Source organism: Gobius niger, assembly GCF_951799975.1.
Source record: "Gobius niger genome assembly, chromosome: 2".
Classification (NCBI taxonomy): Eukaryota; Metazoa; Chordata; class Actinopteri; order Gobiiformes; family Gobiidae; genus Gobius; species Gobius niger.
The window spans coordinates 38,307,530-38,335,429 of NC_136853.1; the positions used below are offsets into that span (position 1 = coordinate 38,307,530).

Genomic DNA, 27,900 nt, shown 5'->3' on the forward strand with positions numbered 1-27,900 from the left:
CCGGATGTTTTTTTTTAATGGCCTGGCCCTGGTGTTCTCCCATAATGCAATGTTTCCAGTCAATGTATTATTGCTTGTATGGAGTTTTGGTAACAGATATAAAATTATAAAATTCAAATGGGTTATAGCTTGTCATTATAGCAAATGGCCTGGCATTTTTTAAAATCAAGATATGATGATAATATCTGCGGCACAGTGGCACAGCAGTCAGCGCTCGTGCTTCATGTAGCTAGAAGGTCCCAGGTTCAATCCCCAGGCTGGACAGGGATTCTGATCAAGATTATTTTCCCCATATTGATCGATCTCGATTTGATTTAGATTTTTTTTGTTTTAAAGAAAAACAAAACAAAAAATGTGGCCTTTCCTGGACTAGCAAGTAACCAGATGCTGCAGCCAAACTGAAAACTCGAGCGAACTCAGCAGAAAAAACAAACTCCACACTTCTAGACACTTTAGATGTCCAGCCTCAAAACAAATCCACATGGTCCAGATAGCGATCGATAGTTTTCCCCTTGGAAGGTAAACTTTTCATCCCCGTGTGTCCTGGTCCTCTGACATCTCCCCGCGTGTTTCTGTTTTTTTTTTTTAGCTGATTTTACACGCAAAATCACCAGGTCCTGTTGTTGCATGTTCCATCCTGTGCTTCCTGTTTGTTTGGGCCGAGTATCCCTGGGATTGATCTGACAGGCGCTGCAGCATTGCGCCGTCCTTATTTTTTTCTAGCATGCGACAGGACTGGCCAATTCTCCTCGATTAAAACGCACCTGGCGGTTATCGTGATCGACTTCTATCATACTCTCGATTAGATTAATATTGGATTAATTGCCCAGCTCTAGATCCCCCTGTGCCTGCTCTGGTTTCCCCTATCACTTAAAACATATGCATTTGGCCTGGATGAATGAGAGTTTGTTTGAGACTGCAAGTGCGGGACGGGTGTAAATTAGCCCCTGGCTACAATCCGGCCTGGCTTTATTTGCATATATGAGTACCATGCGTGTTAACATGCACTGTCCCTATCTAGCAAACAAACAAATGATGATTTAATGAATCAGAGGTACACAATGTCACAAAGTATTGAGCGGCAGTTGAAAAAATTGGAAGGCTGGAGTGCTACTCGGATTTAAATGTGTTTAAAGATGCTTAAAGCCTTGTCCTTTCAGTTTCAGTAAAAAAAAATCGAACAAACTGAGGCACTTCAAAAGTAGAAGTAATAAAATGCCTTTATTAGTAAATGGCTTGATCAGATAAAATCATTGGGCTGCCTCTGTGCAGCTATAAGCTTACCTGCATTGGTCACATGTCCAAAGTGGGTTGGTCCCAAGTGGGTGGGTTATTTGTCACCTGGTTCATAGAATACAAATATGTACAATATATGCAATGTAAAACACAATTCCGTACAGAGATATGTTAGAAATAATTATTAGTGCAAGAAGCATTAGACACATTTATTTTTACAAAAAACACTGACAAATCTAACTCTCCAGTGAGGCCTGGGAACTCCATGGCTTTGAGGGTGTTCGCTTTGAAGGAGTTTTCTCAATCTGTCCCGTCCTCTGATCGTCTCCTGTAGATGCTCTAAGCCACACATTTTAAGGCGATTGCAATTCCCATGGTTGGCATCTTTATAATGGGTCATAGGGTATAGAGGATTGCTTGTTCATATCGCTGTTTGTGTTCTACTACTCTGTTTATTAGTTTGCGTTTTGTTCTGCCGACATAAAATCCACCACAGGGACATTCAAGTCTATGTACAACATAGGTGGTGCTGCAGTTGATGATAGATCTGATGTAAGTCTGACCTCATGTTGTGTAGATAAACCCATGGCTGATGGGAGTTCCTCTGCAGACGAGGCCAGGACCGCGGAAGAACGTCCAGTCCTTGTTGGAGCTTCAGTTTCTTGTTGAGATTCTGAAACTTTCATGGCTAAATAAAGGGGGAAAAGCTTTAGTATTTTTTTTTAAATCAGATTTTTGGCCCATAGGACTTTTTGGCTGGGACAGTTGTGCTAAATGTTTTTTTTTGCATACTTCTCTTATACCACACACAACCCATGTCTGGCTCATTGGCATTATTATACTGTAATGTACATAAAGACTTGGCTTTATTAGTAAATGGCTAGATCAAATAAAATCATTGGGCTGTGTTTAGCTAATTGCAGGAACCCTAACCCTAACCCTATGAGGAGTACTGTTGTGCACGTAGCAAGCCTTTTTAAGAGAATTCTTGTGGTCAAATAAGTTCCCTGAGTGTGGGTCTGGCCCATATCATGTTCTTGTGAAGTTAAAGTGTGCAGAAGGCGGACGAGGAGGAGTGAACAGTAAGAAGAGTCAACTGTCAGCTTGCAGGAAGCATCTTTCAAATGATAAAAAACCAAATATACAGCGTCATGATTTTGTGAGAGAAAGAGAGTACGGAATCATATTTCTTCCTGAGAATTGATTTTCACTAAACACACTTCTCCATGTGTTTTATATCACAGAGCTGGCTGTCGGCTGGCCTGTGACTTACTGGACAAATAAGTGCTTCCCTGTTTGATCTTACTCAGCATCGTTCGAAGCATTGGATGTTGGCCTATAAAAAATCAATGACGTCTCACAGAAGCCACCTCACCACCACTTTGCCCTCCGTGTCTGCGCCCCTCGCGCCCTCCGGGCTGCTGACTGCGCTGTTTTTTGGGCTGCCGTGCAAACTGCATTGTCCTATCTGAGCCAGGCCTGATGCAGTCACCATTCCTGTCATAGCGCCCCGCAGTACTGCTGATGTCAGGTGCGCCGCAAAACAACACATGAACAGTCTGTGAAAGAGGGTTTGTTTCGCTTGTTCTATTGGCCGGTGCGTTTGTTGATAGAAACAGAATGTGGTCAGAGCTCTGGATATGTTACAGTGTTTCTAAGGCCTTTGGATTGTGGTTGTGTGCAGAGTTAACCCTCTTGTGCACTAGACATTGGATATAGATTGAGATCAGAAATGCTTTCTAAATCTGTTCCTCAGTGCTCAGTTCAGTGTGTTAAAAGCAGTTTGGCAGGTCTATATTAGTGATTACAGCTTTAAAAATGTAATATATTTGTATTACAGATATTACTGTTTCAAAAATGTAGCTGAGTTACACTACTTTGAGTTACTTTTGAGTTACTTTTGGCAAAATCCAAACTGATAATGGTCATAAAGCCAGCGAGCAAAACTGCAGTCAAAGATTTCCTTTCTCTTTTCTTTCCCCATTCTCTCATGTTTTGTTTTGACGACATTAGCTACAACTGCAGGTCTTATACATCAACCTCCAACTTGATTTGGTATTGCATTATATTTGGGGCATATGTTCATACATTAAATGCTCTTGAAACTCAAGTTACTTGAAATGTAATGACTAATATATTCCTGTATTTTGTGTAAGTAATATGTTACGTTCCTTAGTTACTGAAAAAAGTAATAATATTTTATAACTCATTACTTTTAACATGTATGTGATATTCCCAAAAGCTGGACAAAACCATGTTTATTTCATTACATTAGTTATTAGGGCTGCAGTATTAATCAATCATATCTACATGACAGTTTCAATACATGGCAGCTAACTCTACAAACTGCCTTGTATTCATTGAGCGTTATTAAACTTGCTAGCCATGTGTATAGCCCTCTATAAATATTGTTGATACTTTTTATTGGTTTAGCCGTTCATATTACAGTCATTTCTCAAATGTTAGTGCTCTTGGGAGTGATTAAAACATTGAAATGTGCTTAGAATGCTAAATTAATCTTCATTCTGAAAGTAAATTACAAATCAGCATCAGTCCAAATGAGATTTGATTGAAATAGTTCATCACGATCTGAACATTCTGCCTGAAGTTTTTGCCCACTGGTTCCTCCTCGAAGCCTGTTCCCACCGTCTGCTATTGACCCTAAGCCAACTTCATCTCTGCTGCTCTATTCACTCAGATGCGTGACTCACAAAGCCCATTTAACCTTTATACCTGCAAGCTAGCATTTCAGCAGGTCTCTGGCAGCAAGCAAACTCTGAATATTCAACGCTAACATAAAAGCACTGGTCCAATTTCAGCTTTAATGTACTTTCTCATTGATGCACGGGCCATTTTGGTCTGTCGGCCAGTTACTAAATTGCTGTGACACTATTTGGATTTTAAACAAACTGGGATTTGAAAGGTTTTGGGGGATTTTACACACAATTGAACATGAACACAGGAAAGTATCGGGTAAAAGAGTGTGAGGGTTGAGACACTACCCCGGATGTTCTATTGTGGTTCACCCTTTTATCTCATTTTCAAGCTTTTAGAAAGTTATGCATCTGCTAAAATGTATAATACAGCAACAATGCCCCACACCACATTCTTATTCTGAACAAGTGAGCAGCCTCTGAAAGCAGTGCTATTTGTGACAGTGCCATTTCCTTTTATGCATTCCCCCCACTGCTTTGTCATGCTCACTCATCCCTTACAGCCATGTGATACATTACCTGCATATTTACTCTACAATAGACTCATTAGAAAGTGGAAGAGCTACTTCTCTTTAAATGGTATTTTTCTCACGCGTGTCTTTTTCTCATTTCTTCACTGCTATAACCACACTATCAGATGTCGGGGAGTGTCCTGGGAGGCACAGATCACATTTAGCCATCACCTGTGTAGTAGAGTGTCATAAATACAGACAGATTCCTCAAAGGATCTTGTACTTCATCTCGCCATCATCTAGTGCCCAGAGATTCAAGATGTATGCCATGTATTTTCCAGATGTTTATATTGATCATTCAGTGGTGGAAAGAGTGCAGAACATTTGTAGGCAAGTAAAAGTACAATGACTATGCACAATTTTGCATATAGTATTTCTCTGTCAGAGCCACAGGGTCAGACACACCTGAGGCGAGTAGAGGAGGCGGGACATGCGTCCTATTTGAGCTTTGGCCAGTCAGAGCGGGGGGTGAGCTGATGCTGCTGTTGGTTTGAGAAAAACAGCCAAAACTGCTGAGTCGGACATAATTTTGGTTGTAGCGAATTGCAAATACATTACTAAAACTGTAAAATGTAAATGCATAATCCACTACCTATGACCAATCACAATTGTAGGGTTTAACGGACAGGTCTGACTCATTCAATATTGTGGCAGAAAAAGCTCATTTTTTGGAGGAATGAAAGTCATTATGTGAAAACATGAACATGTTGGTGCAAGCTCTCATTTGCACTGAAGTTTCCATCATAAACATTTCAAAGTCGTCATTTACACAGGTTTGTGCATTTTGTCTCTCACCAAAAAAAGGCTGAAAAACTGCATATCTGGCTCCAGGTAAGATCTTTCATGCTCCTCCAGCAGGTGGGAGGATTGTTTGTTTGACCTTCATTGAACCAGATGTAGAACCTCTTTGTCTGACGAATCTTGGTCCCAGATGTAAAGCTACACGGACATGGGTAGAACATATTGTGTAAAACCAATGCAATCTATTAGGGCACTGAATACATTACAGTGTTTCACTGTTGCTCATTATTTTTTAAATGTCTGCCTTTCTAAAATTTAATGGAGGGTATCAGTTTTCATAAAGTACATAAGTGGTGCATAGGCTGTGTCAGGGCCCTGTTTATTATCCAGTCGAGAGGGGGGTGGGGCTACAGGTGTGGCGCACCTGTCCCTCTGTGTGGCACCATCATTACCTTTGTCTGCAGATTACTGATTTAATCTTGTCAAAATTACTATGCCTGCAATGCAGCAATGCGAAAAGTGAAATAGCTACGCCTCACACTTATAAACACAGTTATGTGCTTATAATGTGTATATACTGTAGTGTTTTGAAAAGCCTCTTTGGGGAATCACAACAACAATTTTACAATAGAAATGAATTGAGGCTTTCATCTGTCACCAGGCTGCTCTATAATGTATCAGTTGTCACAAATCTATTCAGCTCAGTGCGTGGGTTTCTATTGACACCGGGATTATTGATTGAGGGATTAGAGTTGCGGACCCAGAGGGCATGGGACTACTTACAATAAGGTCCCATCGTGTTTGGTAGAAAGGGTTGTGATCTCTCAAAATCTCATTAGCACAAATAGGATCTAAGCTAGTGTGGAGGTTATTAAGTTTATCATGGTTTGCCCAAAATCCCCTTTAGCCACATGGACAGTGCTCATTACATCCTTATAAAAATCATTTAGTCCAATCATTTAACACGACTGGTAATTTTGCCCTATTATAACAGCAAACTCTGTCGCCTTTGCAGAAGGGGAATAGGATTTATGGTAATCGAGGGTCTAAAGACGAGCTTATGGTTGTCCAGTGTGACAGAAACATTCAAGTGTATCATTTGGATGTAGTTTATTTTCTTCACATAAACTGCAGCATCACTTTAAAGAGCCAAGTGTCAACATATTTGCTAATATTAACAAAGCATTTGCTGGTAACAAGAGTTAATCAGTTGTCAGTAAGGATGCACATTTTTTAAATAATACCTAATTGGGATTTTTCTTTGACATTGTGATGGAAAATAGATTTGCAATTATGTGTTAAGATTTGGATTCACTTCAGTGTTTTTTGCTGTTGTTGTATTATTGTTGTATATGTGCAAGAGGATTATTTGAAGACTAAAGATATGAACTGTTGTTTGTCAAGGCATATAAGCAGGTTTTAGACATATATACCACTAGCCTGCCAGCCATACACACTTATTTCGCTTTATATTTGAAAGAAAGTGGTACTGAAAGTGGTATTAAAAGAATAATTAATTTAGTCTTTTTGTTTGTCAAGGTCTAAACTATAGTATTAGCAAGTTCAACATAAAATGATGGCACTCTTCTTTTGTTTGTCTAATACAACCTTATTGCGTCGAAGCAAAAAAATGATCATTTCACAGTCCTGCCTTGTTGCTGTTTAATGAGTCTCGATGCCTCTTCAGCGATACCACCGTAAGTAACCTGTGTGCCAGAGAGAAAGAGAGATCCTGCTTTCGAGGGGCCCTCTCGGTACATCACAAAGCATCTGCTTCTCGAGTGCTGACTGAGGCCTTTGTGCAGAGATACTCGCAGTAGCCTTTTTAACGGGCAATCCAGTCTGTGTCTGGTCTATTACTTAGACTTAGTGAGGTGCAGACAGATGATGGCAGGTCTCTAATGCATGCTAGTGAAAAGGTGCTAATTGAAGTTCCTTTCTGATTATTTAGGCATGGCTTTTAAGTGTTAGATTGAGAATATGATATTGCTTATTAGTCGTGCTGAGGGAAAAGGTCCTTGTTTAAGGGGCGACACATGGGTGGGTGTGAAAGAACGATAGCAATGAATAAAAGCAATGCAGAGAGGTGTGATTAAGAGGATGACAGCTCCTATAGAACAGCGTTAAAACGGCTGGTCTTGGTGTAGAAATGTGTAAATTAGAGTTTAATGTCAGCTTTGATCATTTTCAACATACAAACTCAAATTATTGTTCCTTGAAATGATCTTTCCTTGATTTCATTCAACCATGACCTGCATTTTTTCGTCTCAGTAAGGCCTAGAATGTATTGAATAAAGACTATGCTTGATAAAAGTTCTTATAATGCTATTGTTGACTTTCAATACTCGAGCTCTTTGTCCATTGTGGTTGTTTTCCGGATTTGCCTATGTGCCTCTGTTGATTTGCCTTATGGAAATGAGTCAGGAACAAATAAAGTGGGTGGGTCTTCAACACGTATCTCGATTTGTTTAGTCGTGCAGTGTCTGAAGTATTTTTGCCTTTGAACATCAATAAGATATCAAGTAGTTGTCTCTAAAATCATAAAAGCCATAGGCAGGCGGTCATATTGTGCTGTTAACGTTGTGACACACTTCTGTAATGGTAGCTTTTGTTGCGAGGTTGCGCCAGTGCCTCGCCAGTTTGCGCTTCGCAGCTGCGCTCGTGTGGATGGATGAAAGCCACAAAGTGAAAGCGCAGGACACAAAGCAGTGGTTGTAGTGTGCGCTTAACCTCGAGGGTCATAAACAAATGTGGCACTTACTGATGTGAGCGCGAAGCTCAGAGACATGCCCGGTCCTGACGGCAGCAGCTGTACGAGGAGCTGCTTTGTTTGGGCTGTTTGTCGATGTCTCTTTCAGGACAAGTGGACCATCAGACTCTCCACTGAAGGGTGCTCTTGAAATGGCTTGTATTTATTAGCGTGGAGAGTGAGGTTTTGCATTGCTCTTTTGCTTGAATTTACCATCCCACATTTCTCCCCCATATATCCTCTAATCGTAAGAGTATTATATTCATGTATTTGTTTGTTTTGCTCTTAAAGGGATGTTTCAGGATTTTTGACATAGGGCCTCATTTCCTAGTTATCCTGAATGTTGTTGATTTCTGGAGATAGCTTATATATATTTTTCAATTCATGCAGTCCTTATATTTGAAGAGTTTAGTGGTGCTAGGCTAGTGCTAGGCTAGCGCATGTCTATGGTAACTAGTAGCCTGCATTAAAAACCTCTTCAAAATCATCAGGTAGTCCTGCCATATCTGATTTGTAGAAAGCTCCTTTGTGAATTCCACATGTAGTAATGCCGGCAGCAGGTAAACAAACTACTGTAGAGCCGATAACCTAGCAGATCACTCCACCGTTGCATAGCTTACAACCAGGAAGCTGATGCTGCTCAAATATAAGTTCTTTTAAATGCAAAATTGTTACATTTCAAAAATGATTCAGTTGACACAGACATTTATAAGGGCAGTCTGGTGTTTTAAGTGGTGCACTGTGCTTGGGTCAGACTGTTTTTAATGCAGGCTACTAGTTACCATAGACATGCGCTAGCCTAGCACTAGCCTAGCACCACTAAACTCTTAAAATATACAGACTGCAGGAATAAAAAATAAAAAAAATCATCTCCAGAAATCAACAACACACTGGATAAATGAGGCCCTATGTCAAAAATCCTGAAATATCCCTTAAAGATGGCCTGCACCTCTGATGTACTCATTCCTCTGCATTCTAGACATTCACGTCATGGACATCATGGGCCTCAACATCTTCCTGCTGCATACTCCTTTGTCCATTTCTTTTATTTTTTAAAGGATCTTAGCTCAGAGTTTCGAGGAGGAAAAAAAGCTTTGCCGCGTGATGGACTCTGGTAGGCTGTATTCATCTGTTTGGAACTTCAATTGAAACAACAATGAACACATATCAGTCACACAACAACGACAAAATGCTAAAGATCTTATTGGCTGCACCAGCTTAAAAAAACTCACCAGCTCCTACAGCCAGTGCCTCCGTTAGTCTCTATTCGCAAACGCAAGGGTATTGTTAGACATTTTTCCCGGTCCTTTAACGATACTTGATTTACAGATAACTGAACGATACTTACTGTTCAATACGTATACAATATGTCGTCTATGTCTATGATATGTAAATTTGCAATATCGAGTTTATCTCCAATGGCAACAAAAAAATAAATAAAATTGGGAAATAATGGGGAAAAATCAATTAGGAAAAATAGGGGTGGGGGGAATGTTTTCTTCTGCCTTTTTGTTGTCTGCACTAAATTCTACACTAAATATCCTCGGGTATATGACAGGCTTGAGGTTACAGTAATATAAACAACTCACATAAAGTGATCTGATCATTACAAATACGTTAGATCAGTTATTTCTTAAACTAAAATACAAACACTTGGCTTCAACAGTGTTTCTGTCCCAGCCTTGATGAGTTTTCGTTAGCATGCTAGCTTTAGCATACTGATGCTAACCGTGGCCTTTTGCGCAGCCATCTAAAATGCGTTTGTGATTGAATTCCCCTGGTTCTTAGCTTTCCAATGACATGCAGTATGCCCATATTCACTTAGATTTAGGTGGTAAAAGTTTTGTTTTTAAGGCCCAAAACTAGTATCGGTTCAGTATCGGATAATTGTAGCCGATACCCGATATCATGTTTTTTTTCAGTCACCAAAAATATTGAGAAATACATTTTTGTCATTATTGTCCCAATCTCAAACTCATTTTGGGTGGCGGGCCGAAATTCAGCTCCCACGGCGGGTCGCGGGCCACATATAATAGAGACAATGTTTCCAATAAATGAATAATAATAAGCTGTGATTGATCAAAGCCCCAACTTGACTGTAGCTTCATTAATAACAACGGCCTACACTTGTATTGCACTTTACAAGCCTGTGTCACAAGTTCCTGAAAGTGCAGTAGTTATTATTCATTTACTTGGTGGTGGTAAACTGTTATTGAAGCCACAGCCGCCCTGGGGCAGACTGTCCATTTACCACATGGCTATATAATGTGTTGTTCATATCCTGAACTCTTATTATGTCAGTGCCCTCTGCTGGACACGTGTGGAACTCTATCCTTTTGTTTTTTATTTAATGCCCCCTAGTGGCTAGAATGAGCATTCTGGTTATTCTTTAAAAATTCATAACTCCGCACAGGAATGGGCTAGAGACTTACTTTAATTTTTTGACATACTCTGGAATTTATACTCTACGGGGGGCCGGCCGTATGTTTGACACCCCTGCTCTATACCCTCCATTGATTGACTCCGTCCAGATGATGATTCAAGCTTCACTTCTATTCCCCAGCTTTTATGAATACGCGTATGAACCTTTTGTTTCTGTTTATGAATCTATTTCATTTTAATGAATTGGTTAAATCAGATTGAAGGTTTAGCCCATATTTGGACGTGCTGTGCTTGTGTCCTTAGGCTGTATCAGAAATAGCCTGCCAAATAAGCTCTCTGTTTGTATCCATCTGGGGTTAACCTTGGGCTAATAAACCTTGGGGTGAAGGTACATTGCAGCGTGTTGCTTGAGGCAACATCAAACACAAACCGTCACAGAAGCTGTCAGAGGCACTTCTAACGCTCACTCATCTGCCCTGCGGGAGTTAAAATGTAGAAGTCTAGGAATATATTTAATGCCAGCCCTTAAATCTCCACCCGATAGCGTCTAAAAATAGCAGGTTTATCAATGTGATGTGATGCCATAGCTGGGGGTTTTGATCTTCCATCAAACGGGGCCCAGTGTTGCATGCGGGATGGCTCGGGGATATACCAATTACTCACGGCACACCGCTCCTTTCAGGCACGTTAAATCCTGTAGACATGTTAAGCATTATCACTTAGCTACAGATGCAACGCTAACAAAAATGTGTGCGCAAATGCTACAATCCATGGTTAGCTTTTGTGTTCTTGTATAGCTGTCATCTTTTGTGCACCGCTTAAGATTTGGCAGGAGCCTTAATTTAATAAGATCACAGCGGATTCCCTCACCATGTTGCTGCGCTATTAGGCGGCCTCGATCTTCTCTCTTCTCCCTATATGCGTGGGCGATGAGAGGATTGCGGTCAATATTAGACGTCTCCCAGGCTTCCTATAGGCCCATACCTCCACACTGTTTGCCCACCCTTGTCAACAGCAGGCCATTGTCCAGCACTGTCTCATCTCCAGACTTCCAGCTCTTTTTGCCTTTCTCTTTTTGTGTGCTCTGGTCGCTCTTTATCCATGTCTGTCTTCAGTTGTCTCTCCTTTGTGCCATAGCTCTAGATGAGATTGCCTGTTGGGTGTGAGCTGTGATTTATTATTATTTTGTCAGCGAATGTAGCAGTGCCTGTGCGGGAGTGCTTCATTGGCCATTTGCCGTAGAGCCGTGGTTTGGGAAACATTTCCGATTATGTTATTATTATGCTAATGTTTGTGATTAGATTTTTAAATTGTGTCATGGTTTTCACCGGTTTTATCGTATCCTGGCCCAATTTCTTTTATTCCGAATTTCAATATAATAGAATGCTATTCTACTTTATTATCAGTTATAGTTTTTTTTGGTTTTTTTTTTGTTGCTAATCTAATGCAGGTTTGATGATGGGGAGCTACTGCCCCCTCAACTGGCCCGATCTACACCTGGCTTTTTAACGCACCTCTCGATGTAGGGGTTACATCATACACTGTACATAATAACATATATATTAATCATAATAATACAATAAAAATGCACATAGATTAGTATTGTGTTGAGCATGGTAATAACAATTGGAGCAACAAGAACACGGAGTATAATATATATGTACAGTATATTAATGTGCCCTTATGTCATAAAAACAAGTGAGTATGTGTGATATTTGGCATTGGTAAACATATATTAATGGCTTTGTTACTTGCTTTGTAGGGATCTTACAGGAAACAAGACCGTTCTTGTAATAGTGTTTCGTTCTGTTAAAATGTGAACAGTTCAAACAGCGGTTATGAGTTTGGTTTGCGTTAATACGGTAGCAAGTTCTTCATCTTTTTTTGCTATTGTTCCTTGTTGTTGTTTTGATGCCTTTTACATTGATTGTTGTATTGTGAAATTAAATGTTTCATCATATTGAGTTGGGGGTAGGCGCTCATAGGCTTCTTGGTTCGGCCCACTCCTTTTGAGCAAAATGTATGCTCAAATATATAAATAAATGAATAAATAATTATGATGTAAGTGCACACCACTTTAAACTACTGCTTCCCTTCTTGGTATATGGTAATTACATCCATTCAAACTGTGATTTTGATTCAATTGCTTTTTTTTTTTTTCTTTTAAGAGTGACCTTGCACAATCATAACGTGCCCTTTAATTGTTCCAGAGATAGCCATAAGCTAATTTACACCTGCAGTCCGCTGGTAGAGAAAAGGATAATCCACGACGTAAGCAGAAATTGGACAATGACATGTACAACACTTAAAAATACAGTAAAACTACGCCGACTCATCCCTTCCCACCTCCCACACACGACTAGACAAGACAACATGAACAATATCAGAATGAACAAAGCCAGCACCAAGTATGGAACTAAGACAGACGCCACATTCTGGCTACTTTTTAGATGTTTCTTAAAGGAATAGGCCACCGTTTTTACATACTGAGATATGTTCTTACCTGAGCTTAGACGAGTTGATAGGTAGCTGTCTGGTCTTTGTGCAGTAGTTGTTAGCATTTACCACCAAGCTGTTCCACGTTTTCCCTATTTAAATACAGTTGCATGAACCTTTACACGATCCAAGTCTAGTTACTCACAATTAAACATGACGATTTTCTGAGTGGATTAAAAGGGGCACTATTTTGGAAGGCGTAAAAAGCTTCGACGTGCGCGCAGTAAAGTCAAAGTGCTCCTAAGGTATTATTACGCATTACAATATAGTACCCCTATTTTTATGCGCTCAGAAAATCGTCATGTTTAATTTTGTGTAACTATACTTGGATCGTGTAACTTTTCACGTAACCATATTTAAATAGAAAAATGTGGAACAGCTTGGTAGCTTCTACCTTCACCCCCGTTTGGAGCTATACCTCTGCTGGGAGGGGCTAAACAACATTTGCGTCACTGAGCGCACGCACAAAGACCAGACAGTTACGCATCAACTTGTCTAAGCTCAGGTAAGAACATATCTCAGTATGTAAAAACGGTGGCCTGTTCCTTTAAGTTCTGATTCAATGGAAGTGCATGTCTTTATAACATCAGGCATCTTGTCCCATGTAGTTGATCTTGCAATTCAAACATGCACTTATTTGGGCCATTCGAGAAAAACAAAAGAAAACAGTTTTCTCCCTTGTTTGTTCATTTTGCTGCCCTAAGCCTATCCAGTTTGTGGCTTCAAAATGTTAGCATTCAGTCAGCTTTATGTCTCTTCCTCTCCTGTCTTTTCTTGTGTCAGTTTTGAATCGTATACGCCTGAGTCTTGTACGCTGTATCGACAATAATTGATGTCCACGGTTCATATTTGAGGTTGGATGGTATATGGAGGGCTACAAGGTGATACAATGCAGCCCCTGTTATATTATACAAATATATACAAAATATTTGCACGGTGCCATTTGAAAGAGCCTTATCTCCGCTCCATATCTTTTCTTTTGCCTATGAATACGTTTCATGTTAGTACCGCGTTAGCCCCTGTGTCCACTTGTATTGAGACTCCCAGCATTAGCATAGAAATCAAACCCTCTCTGTCTGATTTAATGGTGATGGGCGTCATATGGCGAGCCTTTCTCATCTGCCCTGACACCGCTCCAGCTCTCCCCGTCTTCTCCAGTGGTGTCTTTATGAGGAGCCAGCCTGTGTCCTCTGTCCTCCCACTCTCCGGCTGGTCTCTGTCAATTCTCATGTTTCCTCTTCCTCTCACCCTCTGTGCGAGTTCAAATGCTCTTCTGTGATCTGATCCAGTCCCCAGAGAGGCCCTATACTTTGTACCTGGACCTGTGCACGTACAGTACTCTTCCTCAAAGTATCAGAGGAGGAGCTGTCCGTGTGGCTGTTTTTGCAGAAGGTGAATGAAGGACTCTTGAAATCTGCACTGCACTGTTACCGTGACTTCCCACATCAGCAACTATTACTTGCTGTGGCTGCTACTTCCACAACTGCTCCTAAGACATGTTACTGCTACTGCTGTCGCCACTGTTCCTGCTACCATGCTTTTGAAACAACTGCTGTGTACTTGTACCCAGAGGTCGGTAAAGTAGCAAAAATATTTACTCATGTCATTACTTCAAGCTCAAGTAAAAAGTAGTTAACTCTAATAATAAGGAAAAAACAAATAACTACTTTAGACTAGATATTTGGGGATTTTACATTATCGGCCGATCTAGCGCCCATAAAAGCAGATATCTCCGGCCCTGAAAGTGATACTTCGAGAGACTTCCTGTTTCTTTTTGCATTGGAAAGGGCGAAGTCATGGCTTTAAAATGGGTTCTCCAACAACTTCCTACTTCCAACAAACATCGCAATGAAAACTGGTTAGCTACAAGTTTGACTAAAGTTAGTTATTTCCGCTAAATCTCAGTGAATATGGACATGGACATATCATTATGAAGCATATAACCTGGAGAATTTAATCACTGAGTTAGTTTTAACCTCCGCAATGGTATTTTTGATCAACATGCCACGGCTAGCAACATTATGCTAACGCTAGCGGCAACTAATCAAAACTGGGACAGAAACTAGGATTAAATCACCTAAAGCAGCCATTCCAAAAGTCCGGGACATCGCGGACCCTTTATTGATCAGAAAATCTCTCGAGGGCCCCCCAAATCATAATAGTTTACTCCATTCAGAGGAATTTGTTGTAATTTTACAGCTAAAATGACATAAAAAGTAACATCTAGTATGACAGAGGGCTAAATATTGGTTTAAACTGCTGCTTTTGTCCAGATAAATGTATTTTTCCTATCAAAATGAACTTTTTTCATTGTACTTGTTTTGCAGACAAGCTTTGGGGGCCCCCCTGTAGTGCCTCTGAGCCCCCCCCCACTTTGGGAACCACTGGCCTAAAGTAATAAAATATAATTGGTCTCTGCTCTGCTGGAGTGGCAAAGTATTATGTTTTTACAAGATTATCAGACATTTGGAAAAATCAGCCAAAAAATATTGGTCAAAAATATCGGCCAATAAAAATCCCCAAAAATCGGCATCAGCCTTAGAAAAAACCCATATCGGTCGACCTCTACTTTAGACACCTTCGTCTTGAGACTTTTTGAAGTTTAAAGGAACAGGCCACACTGAGATATGTTCTTACCTGAGCTTAGACGAGTTGATACGTACCTGTCTGGTCTTTGTTCGTGCCCGTGGAAGAGCTTAGTCGCTTCCAACTTCACCCCCGTTTGGAGCTATAGGAATATGCTGGGAGCGGCCAAATGCTAACAACATCTTTTGGTCTTTGTGCGTGACTGAGCGCACGCACAAAGACCAGACAGGTACGCATCAACTCGTCTAAGCTCATGTAAGAACATTTCTCTGTTTGTAAAAACGGTGGCCTGTTCCTTTAACATGAAATAAAGTGTCTTGAAAATACCCCTCAGTTGCGGAGAAGAGACCGGATTAGAAAGAGCCCGATGAACGTGTCTAGACTTTCAAAATCAGAGAAACTTTGGTGACGTGTATCCGATTCCCTCAAACATTGTGCACTACGCTACCACCAGATCCTTAACCCAGATTCTCCCTTCCTCAGTCTGTGTGATGACTCCATTGTGCGCCCCCCTTTGCAGTAATAGTCCGGGAACAGCAATGTCCTCTTAACCTCCGCTGGAGATGAGAGTTTGGCCCCGGCTGTAAATCTGGGTGATTAAACCCAGCTCCAGCTCACTCTGTCTGCTGCTCTTTTCATGTGGGACTGCTCTGTGTGTGTGTGTTGTCAGTCAGCTGAAGGATGCTCCCACACTGCTGGGAACAAAAGAAAGAGGAGACCCGCCACCTAAAAATTGCGGGAAATGTAGCTCTACGACTGACAGGCGAACTATCAAAAGGGCAAAATGTCGAAACTAGCCTACCTATTATTTTGCTTGTTCATTTTGATGCTCTAATTCATTGTCACATAATAATGCAAAATGACATATTACATTGTTGCACTCTACTCTGTTGGACAATTACCTGAAATTCTTACTATTTTTCAGTTCAGCATCATACTGCAGATTCACTTCAATCTTCAACATTGATGCACAGAGCACCATAGGCCCAAACTGGTGGCTCCTGTAATGAGGCCATTTATCATTGTGTGTCAGAGGTAACATGCAGACAGCACATAGACGTACATAGAGGGACCCTGGCCTCCAGCGCTGCACCCTTTCGCGCAGATGGTGTCTGTATTTGATGAAAATTAAAAAACCTTCAGGCTACATCACTCGGTCAACACTGACCAGGTGTTACTGAATCAAATGTTGTTGTTTTTTTAAGGAATGATGGCATGTTTGTATAATGATGTACTATCAGAATGCACACTATATTCATAATATGTGGAATTCCCTCTGTCTTTTGGTACAGTTTAAGTTAATTTGCAGAAGGATGGTTGCTTATGCGCTCCAGCATGTTTGTAAAAATATCTGCCACTTACACTAAATGTTATTATGTACGTGTCCCCCAGAAAAGAAACACTTAAGACAACTGAAATATGAGCTGCTAAACAAGAAGCTCATGAATCTCAGCTGTAAAAACTGAATCCACGGTTTATATGTTTTATATGGAAACATTTAGATTACGACAATGTCTAAATAGGGGCAGGCTTTTCTTTCTTCAGTTTGATTGCCATTATTATTACGGAAATAGAGATATTACTACCTCATGTTTAGTTGACTAATTGTCCTCTCTTCTTCTTGAAATAAATGCTTCAGCTTTCTATTGTGCAGTGTAGATTTGATCTGGCATCAGTAAAGAGGGGTTTAAGTTCTACACCTGATGCCCTTCCTGAAGCAGCTGTTTGACTTCAGCAGATTCCGCACAAATATTGCACTGGCTTTGGATATGAATAATATAAATGGTATCTATTTATGTGCACAAAGAAATAGTTCTAAAATGAACTGGCTATGACTTATGGCTATGGATATGACCTTGTTTTTTGCATCTTTAATAAAGTCTTCATAATAATTATACTGCTCCATGTTTGATGGTAGAAATGTTCGTGGCAGTGGCAATGTGCCAAATGAGATTAAAATGTTGCTTTGGTTGTAATCTGTTTGTTATTGAAAGTAAGCATTGCTGCGTTGGTCAGTAAAGCTTTTTATTGATGATCTGACATTTGCATGTGCCACATTCACTTTTATGAGGTACTTTATTAACCCATTATGAAGCTACACATGAAGCCTTAATTCAATCACACAACATCATTAAGCAATAAGATTTCAGCAGATGTCTGGGACATTAATTGCTCAGGCTTATCAACACAAAAGGGGCCCACATTTCCAGTCATGCCTGAGGGGCCATGCATGTTTTTTTATGGTGTGGCTATTCATAAAACACACACACGAGTCAGTGTTTATATAGACTTGATGTATGCCTAGACCGGTTCTCGGTGGATCCGTAAAGTCAGGTCCATAATAGTGGCAGCAGAACGATGAATGAAAACAATAAAGGAGTGACAGGTTTAAAGTACTGGAGCAAACATAATCTCCAACAAACAAACAGAGACCATTGAATCAGTGTGAATCTCATTGTTAGAGAGAGTCATAGGCCGCCATACAAATCAAGCTGTGTGCCCTGTTTTTGATATTTAGGATGGACCAAAACAAAACAAGTTCTGTACCCAATGATAAAAAGTACACAAACACATCCACTATGGATCATTGATAATATCATATAGTATGATGAACACAGTATTCATCTTACAATGGGATGTACAGCAATATATATATTTTTTTTTAACAGCACAGTAAAAGCATTACATGACAGAATGCATATCAAATTAATGTCATGGTAGCATGACAATTCTAACCTGTATCCTTCCTTGTCAATTACTAGAAAACATTTTTATTGTTTTATTGACCAAAAATACTATCTTATTATTGCATGTTATATACGCTGCCAGGTCTGGGTTTGCTGTAATTGTTCTGGTCTAGATTCAGCAACATTATGTACCCAAAGAATGAGATCAGCTGAGTTTATTTCACCAGTGTTTTTTTTTTTTCTTCCCTGATGGTGCGGGTATATTTCAAGATGACATTGCCAAGATTCATAGGGATCAAGCTGTGGAAAAAGTGGTTCAGGGAGCATGAAACAAAATGGATTGGCCACCGCAGAGTCCAGACCTTAACCTCATTGAGCGTCATGGGGGTGTGCTCAGGAAGGCTTTGCACAGTGGTCCAACTCCATCATCACCAATACAGCTCCAGATCTTGGTGAAAAAACTTGAAAAAATGTGTCGATCTGCTCAATTGCGCAATTATGTTTTTGTGGAGGACCCATTTCGTCTCCATGGTGATGCGTTTGGGGTCGTCCCCCTCTCTCGCTCACGCACGTAGGTCTGGATGATGAAGCACTTCTAGATGAGCGTGTTAATAATGCATGTTTCATCTGATTCCCTTTTGACCTTGACTTTCTCATGTGTTTTATTTTTCTATCTTTAGTTCAGTCTCTCTCTCTCTCTGTTCCTTCCTCACAGCTGGGCTTTTCTGCCGTCTCAGGGCATTGCTGTCTTTGTTCATCATTGTCGACTCACTCTATGATTTTTTCCTTTGGACCAAACCCTATCGCCCTCTCTGCTCACTGCCTGACTCTACATTTCATCTCAGATTAGATATGACCCAGTGTGGCTTAAATTCCACTTGATGCTCATTATATGCTTTTTGGCTTAGATCCGCTTTATTAAATGTGACTCTATTTTAAACATGTCTCTAGGAAAAATGTTTGCAGCATCATGGGTCAAGCTGTAAGTTGCCTTGAACTGCAGTTCCTCCTTTCTCTATACATGTGTTTCCAGTGACATCAAACATATTTCCGGTGGCCATTTTGAATATCGAAGTAGAACTATGCAGTAGTACAACATGTAACAATATCTCTACTCAGGATGAAAATGAAAGACAACGGATTGACAGTGGTATTTTTATGTACTTGTAATCATTGCTCATGAACATAATAGTAAAAACCCAGCCCCAGAGACGCACGTTTATGTGAAGAAACCAGCAAATGTGACTCAGACGTAGCAGCTCTGTCTGTTCGAGCTACAGCAGGATTTACTAAAGATCTGCTTCACTCCTCAGACTAAATTAACCCATCAAAGAGGAAACAGAAAACCTTTCTCTGTTTCTGCTTGTCATGTCGACAGAGTCTCAGTCTGAGTCTTTAAGTTGCTCAAGATGTTAGCATGCTACCGGTTAGCAACCGTCATCAACATAATAAACGCATGTGTTGCTCACATCTATGGACACTGAGGAAAGTGGATCCAAGGCTAGACGTTTGTGGTTCAGGGCTTTCTCTTGTAGAGCTGTCAGAGCCGAGCTGTTGAAGCTAAATGCTAACCGGTAGCATGCTAGCATCTTGAGCAGTTTAAACACTGACTCACTGGTTTCTTCACATAAACGTGCGTCACTGGGGCCGTGTTTTTACTCTTATGAGCAATGATTACGAGCACATAAAAATGTCACTGTCCATCAGTTGTATTTCACTTTCATTGTGAGTAGAGATGTTGTTACATGTTGTTGTAGTGCATAATTCTACTTTCGTATTCAAAATGGCCGCCAAAACAACAAAGGTCACATGAAGAAATCAGCTCAATGACTTCTACTGAAGAAATCATTGAGCTGTGTGAAATCTGCTGTGCCGATGTTTGAATTGAAATTAATCATTTGTAATCCTTTTTCGACCTTTTCGTTTTGTTTATTCGGGCAGCAACCACTTGGTTTTGTAGAGGTTTTCCACAAATCGAAACTGTTTTTGTTTTGAAGCTGTTTTATTGCTTTCTATTGACATTTCATGTTGCTTAATATCTTCACACAACAGTTTGGGTATTACCTTGCTTACTCCTATCTCCTTTCTCTAGTTCAAGAATCCTTGCTAGTCAGGGGATAGCTGACTGTTATCCACTCCAAGCAAATAAAAAAAAATCACTATATATTACTGTACATTCAAAACCATACAGCCGAAAAGAACCGTAAGCCACCTCTACTGCTGAGTTAAGCATTATGTCTAAACTGGCAACCTCTCTTTGTCCGTGTGCGTTTGTTTTGTTAATGTGAGATGAATGGAGTGTCCCTGTGGAGATTACAATAATGCATTCATGGGCACGAGGGGGGAAGCCTGCGCGTGTGTCCACTTAACCTTTCGGTATGCCCCAGTGCTGGAACTAAAAGTGATAAAAAAAAAAAAACGTCAGCCGACAATTTTGGTGGATATTGATTGTGTGAGCTTTGTGTCTTCCACTGATTGGTATTGCCAGTTCCCGGACGTGCCGGCGTGTGTGTGCGTGAGGTGCCCATGTGTCGGAGGCTGGTTTTATGATGAATGGATTGGGCTGCGTGCCTGAAATGTCCCTTTGTCTCAATACTGCTGCAACGCTCTGAGGAAATTTACAAACGCCGATGCATCTTTCATGATCTTACTGTTTAACCAAGGGCACATGCTTCGCCCAAGAGGCAATTTACTTCAGCTGTTTTGAATAATTAATTTGTTTTTTGTCATTTATCTTAAGTGTCTTGAGGCCTGGTTCCGTGGTGGCACGTTTTGCATGTAAGCTCTGCGTGAGCTAAGAGTCTTCCGTGCTTCCTTTTGTGCTGTGACTTAGATTAAGAAGGCAAATGCCCTCCCTGAATTAACCTTCCACATTCATACAAGCTTTGGAACGGCCCATAATGTAGCACAAGAATCAGATCATCTTTGTAGAGGTCTAAATGGGTTAGCAACTTTCATACATAATAAATCCCTATAGTGTTGTTGTTTTCATGTTACACTGATCCACTGACCTTAAAAACTGCTATTTTGATTTGCCTGTAGCTAATTGCTGGGTTTCAGATGACATCACAGCATATTAAAGGCCTACAGAGAGATCATTGACCCAGTGACTGAGATTCATGATCATTTGTAATTCATAAATTTTCTTTTTAGATACGACTTGTGAAATTGTAATGCAGTTAATAGGTACAACTGGCTCCTGCCCCCCACTGGGTGCTGTGACATCATCACAATCTAGAACCTGAAAACAGCCAATACCGCAGCACAAACACAAAAGAAGTATTTTAGTTACTACCGGAATATTAACACAATTTTGGATTATGAATTACTATTAACATCTTTTACAAAGTTTCTATTTTTGGTCGTCAATGCGGTCACAGAGTGATTTGGCAGATATGCCCCTCTCGAATCCCCAGCTGCATTACTGTGACTTGAGTGGGTAATGAAGTCATTTATCAAGACAGGTGCTCAATAGCGAGTGCAAGCTGGAACGTAAAATATAAAATGTTTTTTTTTGTGGCCATGTTGCATCTGATTTAACATTTGTGTTTATTACAGTGTATGGGTCGCAAATCTGATATAAATAATTGTCAATAATTAGTGAATAAAACATACATGACTGTGCTGCTACTCCACTTTTGCAGGCGCTACTCATTTTGCACATAAGCAAAGGTTTTTGTAAAGCACCCCCACCCCCTAAGTGTCTGCATTTGTTGTACTTCCTTAAAGCAGTATTGAGTAACACATGCCCCAAGAGGCCATAAGCGCCACTGCAGGTGTCGTAGCATGTTGCGTTTTTTTACTCATTAATTGTCCGTGAGAGTAAATACTACGCTGACAGAAAAGACAAAGGGAGAGAGGGATATTGTACATCCGATGACACGATGGAGATCTTTTTTTTTTCACTTAAACTTGGCTGTAAATACTGTTTAAGTGTTGCTAGCCCACAGTTAGCTTTGCCCGTTAGCTTCTTCTTCGTGATTCCATTAGTGTGTATTGGAGCCTCCGTGTCGGAGCAGGGAAAGCTGCAAGTGTGGTTTTCTGGCCAGAGACACCAGGGGGAGATGAAAAAACCTCCAGTCATCCCATTAACACTGTATTACCCCCAGAGGGACTACGAAAAGGATGTATTAAGGTAAACAAGTTACTTAGTACTGCTTTAACAGATGTGACATTTCTTCTGTGTCACAGTGCAACATTAATATAATCCAATATAATCCGTTTGACACTGATGCGAGGACGATTGGTCAATGCTATTTTTCTTCTTCTCTGTTTCAGGTTGGGCTGTACATTTGAAGACAGTGGCTACAAACCAGTCATCCCAGGTAGAGACCAAATGCTTTTTACACAGTATGATAGAGGCTTTCCTCGTGCAGTCTTTTTCTCAATGTGACTCTTTTGTAACATACTAATGGAGAAAAATACTTGCTCAAAGCAGCTCATATGAAGTCTGACATACAGTACCGGCTAACCTCAGCTCTGACTGATTTTTATCACTATGAAGGCCTTGACAGTCCAATGGTGTGGAGCAGATAAACACATCATGAGCTAAAGCAGGGCCTTGGCTCATATCAAGGCAATCTTTGTAGACAGTTGTAACTCCCAAGGCTCTCTGGTAATTTCATTTGATTGAGATGGGGCATGGCAGGGTATTTGAGGTGGATCTAAAGGTTAAACGGTTGCATTGGTGTAGGTGTAGAGCTCAATCTATTTGTCTCCCTTTGTTGAAACATGTTATGCCAAAATCCAACAAGCAAGGAGGAGAAGCATATAATTATCTGACCTTTGTCTGTCTGTGAGTGTGCAATCTGGGCTGTCAATTCAGCTGCTGCCCACCCGCCACTCACCGACACCACGTGGAAGGAGGTCGTTTATATCTATCACATGAAGTCTGGTAATGTTTGAAAATCAAGATTCAGTTCATAGCTCCATTTGAACACACCCAGGATCATAAACACATAAGAGAAGACAAACATATCAACTGGCTGTCCCATCTACAGGGTTTATTTCTTTATTTAATTTATTTGACAGGGACACACAACAAATGTGTAGCACAGACCAGCTAATACAGGATAAAAAACATGATTTTTTTTAATTAGCATATGTTTAGGTGTACGAAGATTTTTTTTATTTTATTCATTATTTATCCGTTTTATACATTACACAATCACAAGAAGACAATATTGTTACAACATATGGCACTCTTTGCCTTTTGCTAATTGAAACCAGTCAATGTGAGTTTGTTTCCATTGTAATTCATTTTACCCATGTTTGGGGTGCTGAAGGCGATGTTAAGTTCAAGGCGTACCTCATGTTATAACAACACCGTATCCGTCAATGACAGTAGAGCAACAGTGAGTGACCATGAACAGTGTTCATAGCTCAAAGTTCATGGTCAACAGTGCCTAGAGGATATTACTGTGTTTTAGGAATGCATTTGAGGTCTTTAGAATACATTGAATATGGACAATTTATTTGACAGAGTGCATTAAATATCTTATATGAAGGGTTTGTAATTTAGTGCTGGATTTTACACCAGATGATATTTCTTGCAAAGCCCTTTGTATTTTTAGGCTTGGTCGCTGGTTCAAAAATTCCAACTTCCAGGAGTAAATCCTTATTAGTTGTGATATTATTCTAATGTTTTACTATGTATTACAGCAGTACTAAGTAACTTTACCTTAATAAATCCTTTCCGTAGTCCCTCTGGGGGTAATACAAGTGTTGATGGGATGATTGGGGGGTCTGTCATCTCCCCCTGCTGTCTCTGGCCAAAAAAATACACTTGCAGCTTTCTTGCCACCGGGTCAGAGCCACCAATACACACTAATTCAATCACGAAGAAGAAGCTAACATGCTAACGGGCAAAGCTAACTTCGGGCTAGCGCCACTTAAACAGTATTTACAGCCAAGTTTGAGTAAAAAATAATATCTCCATTGTGTAATTGGATGTACAATATCCCTCTCAGCCTTTGTCTTTTCTGTCAGCGTAGTATTTACTCTCATGGACAATTAACGAGTAAAAAACCGCAACATGCTACAGCACCTGCAGTGATGCTTATGGCCTTTAGGGGCATGAGTTACTTCGTAGCCTACTGCTATAATATGCCAACCTCACCCCCTGTCATGTATTTTCAACTCTAAAATGTTTATTATACATTATTATTACATATATTATAACTATATATTAGGCTTGTATATAATTGTTCAATTAAGTAAATGTTTAACCAGGTTAATGTATGGTTTTCGGTGTTTTCATTAATGAGCCCTCAAGAGAAGCTCAGACACACAGCTTCCAATCATAATTTCAAAACAAAGGTTAATGAAAACTGAATTTGATATAGATTTTGTTTGTTCGTTCATTCATTTGATTACTGGATATTTTTGTACAAATAAGCACCATTTTAGCTTTAATTCTCTCGCCACGTCGTCAAATGTTAATCGCATTCAAATAACAAGCCAGTATAATATCCTTCTTACAGTAAACCCACAAATATAATCATCAGTGCAGATCTATAATGAAGTGGAGCAGGCTGCACAGGATTACGTAAAGCCACGACTGCGCATCCATCCACCTCCGTTTATCTCTATCTCAGCAGTCTCCTGAGAGCACTCTGGTTTATTGCAGTGGTTCATAATTTGAGCTCAGAGTCATTATTACAGCAGTTCAGTCTGTGCTAGTGAAGTGAAGGGAGAGACTGCTCACTTCCACTTCCTGAACATCAGTAGAGATACGTAAATAGGTCTCCTCTGCCCTGCTCTTTAGGTAACCTCACCCCTGTCATGTATTTTCAACTTAAAATACAGAGACCACAAACAGAACTGATACATTAAGATAAGATAAGATAATCCTTTATTGATCTCACAATGGAGAAATTCTCTTGTTAAATCAGCTCGCAAGAAACACTCAGGGTGTGAAAAAAGACAGGAAATGTGCAATCAATTAAATAGTAAATAAAGGTACCTTGTGTACAATGAATGCAAATAATAATAAAAATGATACATTAATGATAATAATAAAGTTAAAGCAGACTATAAAAAATGTCAGCAGTGCAAATTCTTTCAGTCTTAGTGCAGGTAAAGTGACAAAGATACAAGATTAAAATGACGCTTATACAGAGATTATTGCATGTCATTTTTGCATAGTGGTTATTTCACATGAGTTACTTCGCAGTAGTGTTGTACAGTCTAACAGCAGTGGGGACCTCAGTCTTCCACTGAAAGAGCTGCTCACCTCCTCTATAGTCCCATGCAGTGGGTGTGAGGTATTATAAAATATAATACCCTCCTGTCACTCACCTCCTCCACAGAGTCCAGGGGGCAGCCCAGGACGGAGCTGGCCCTCCTGACCAGCTTGTTCAGTCTGTTCTTGTCCCGCTCTGTGCTGCCCGGGGCCCAGCACACGGCAGCGTAGTGGGAGCAGAGGCTACCACAGAGTCATAAAAAGTCCTGAGCAGAGGCCTGCTCACTCCGAAGGACCTCAGTCTCCTCAGAAGGTGGAGGCGACTTTGGCCCTTCTTGTACAGGGCGTTGGTGTTGTGGGACCAGTCCAGCTTATTGTTGAGGTGAACACCCAGGTGCTTGAAGCTGTACACCTCCTCACTGTCCTCCCCTGGATGTTCAGCGATGTGTGTGGTAGTGTCTTCCTCCTGAAGTCAATCACCATCTCCTTCGTCTTTATCCAAACTGTTCATAGTTCTTATTATTACTTTCACTGCATGTGTACTTTTTTGCCTCCTGTTCATAGTCAAAGATATATTTTCTTACCATTTTCACCTGAGCCCATGAATTTTAATTCATTCATGTGCTAAATTCTGGACGTTATTTTCTACCAAATAAAGATACAGAGACATGGAGAAGGACAAAGTGGTTCAATGGCCCAAATGTGTACATACTAGTCAGAATGCTAATGTTAGCTTCATGCTGCTTGCTAACTGCTAACTTCAATCTGCTGTTTCAAAGCATTCATAAGAACACGATTTTGAGTTGACTTTTGTATGTGTGCTAAACATGATCATAGTCCGCCAGAAGAAAAGGAAAAAAAAATTATTACACACTGCCTTCACTCTTGCTAGGCCACGCCACGTTCTATTATGTGTTGCCAAATCTATTTTATTTGGTTTTGTTTTTGGACAGGCTGCACAATGTATTGACAAATTACTGCAATATCAGATGATGTAATATTCTTATCGACTTCACAATATGTCACACAATCACCAAGAAATGATTTAATAAAAAGATCGCAGTGACATCTATCAACATTCAAGACATTTATGAAATATTGAATTCTTGATTTTTCTATACCTTTATATTGAACCATATTTTTAAGCAGTTTGCAATTCAACAACTTGTGCACACATTTTTTGTAAATCCTCTTCAGTTGTGTTTGTTTCCTCCAGCCCTTCACTCTCTCCTGTCTATCCCTATAATCCTGATGAACAGATGGATGGAGTGTCCTGCCAGCTCTCACGTTGCCCCTCCCCCGCCCCGTACCCCTCGCACCCAGCCTCATTATGCCCCCGCCCCACCCCGTCCCATCAGCGTGTCAGCTGCCTCCACCTCAGTCCCACCGCCAACTCTCTCCGCTCCATCATTAGTCGTAGCTTTGAAGGGGGACGCCGATCGATTGGACTCTCCATATGTCTGTCGGTCACCTATTATTACCTATAGGGCGTTTTCATATCTCACTGTCCTCCAGCAAAACATGTTTATTGATTACAGGCTTTGCAACTGCTTTGGCAAAATCAATAGCATTTTTTTTATTATCATTATTATATAATTCCCCTGTCGTTCATTTATATTCATATTCAATTCAGCCCAGTTTCGCTAGTAAGATTGCCCCACAAAATAATCCTAATTCTTTTTTCTTACTTTTCCTGATTACATGCAGTATTTGATTAAACAAGTCTGGCTGGTTGAGGTTCTTAGAGAACAGTCAAGAAGCAAGTGTTTAATCATTGTAATTCCTTTATGCAAACACATTCTGAAAATGAAATACTGTATAATCAAGTGAATTAAAAATGGTTGCAATATTATCAAATTGCAAGGACTGCAGTTTCTTTTTAGGTAGACACAATATCCTGTCTGTATGGAGCTATGTATGACCATGTTCTGAAATGCATGTGATTCTTTTATGAGTTAAACGCTTAGATTAACATAATCTAACAATACCAAGTCTGCAAAATTGTTTTTTTGTCAACATCGGAATAATTCATCCCAGCGGGACACATATGTAATAACTCTTGTCATGTCTGTGCTGCTGAGAGTCACGTACCAAGGCCATGTGCGTGTGTCCTCATCAAGGCTTTTACCAAGAGAAACCATCACGAATACCAATGAGAGCTGGCCAGTTACCAGGCCCAGGAGGCTGTTGTAACGACACTATCCCCGTATTCACAATGGCTATTGATTTTTCTGCCTTTTATCCAACAGGGCTGACTTTTTTCACCTTCGTTCTCTGCACTGGTGGTGATGCTAGAAATAATTCCTCAGTGGTAATGTACAGTAGATGAACTGATGTGGTCATTTAATATCTAATGTCAGGGCTTTTAAGTCAGGTGTTAGGTTAGTCTTTTCACTGTAAGGTCAAAGGGAGTATGTGCTTTCGCTCACGTAGAAAGAGAAGGCACATGATAGAGTCCCATATGGGTATGGCCTGTGGTCCACTGAGTCCCCCTGCAGCGTGATGGGATGACCTCGGACAGGCGTGACACACACACACATGTAGGGTTTATGTGTGCTGCGGGGTCATGTCTTGCCTTAACCTTAAGTCAGTTGTGCTACAGCATTACCTTCTT

The 27,900-nt window shown here is 40.4% G+C and overlaps 2 protein-coding genes across 6 annotated transcripts in view; one reads left to right on the forward strand and one right to left on the reverse strand.

Moving 5' to 3' along the window:
- LOC306960169 (dnaJ homolog subfamily B member 9-like) overlaps positions 1-27,900 on the reverse strand; it is a 104,787-nt gene that overhangs the window by 34,055 nt on the left and 42,832 nt on the right. The gene's annotated exons all lie outside the window — the stretch shown is intronic.
- The window catches only part of nrcama (neuronal cell adhesion molecule a), a 97,818-nt gene that overhangs the window by 7,341 nt on the left and 62,577 nt on the right, over positions 1-27,900 (forward strand). For all 5 annotated transcript variants that reach the window (XM_079552378.1, XM_079552379.1, XM_079552376.1 and 2 more), the window contains one exon: positions 22,382-22,428. The gene's annotated coding sequence lies outside the window, so the exon portion shown is untranslated. Of the gene's footprint in view, positions 1-22,381; positions 22,429-27,900 lie in introns of those variants that run through there.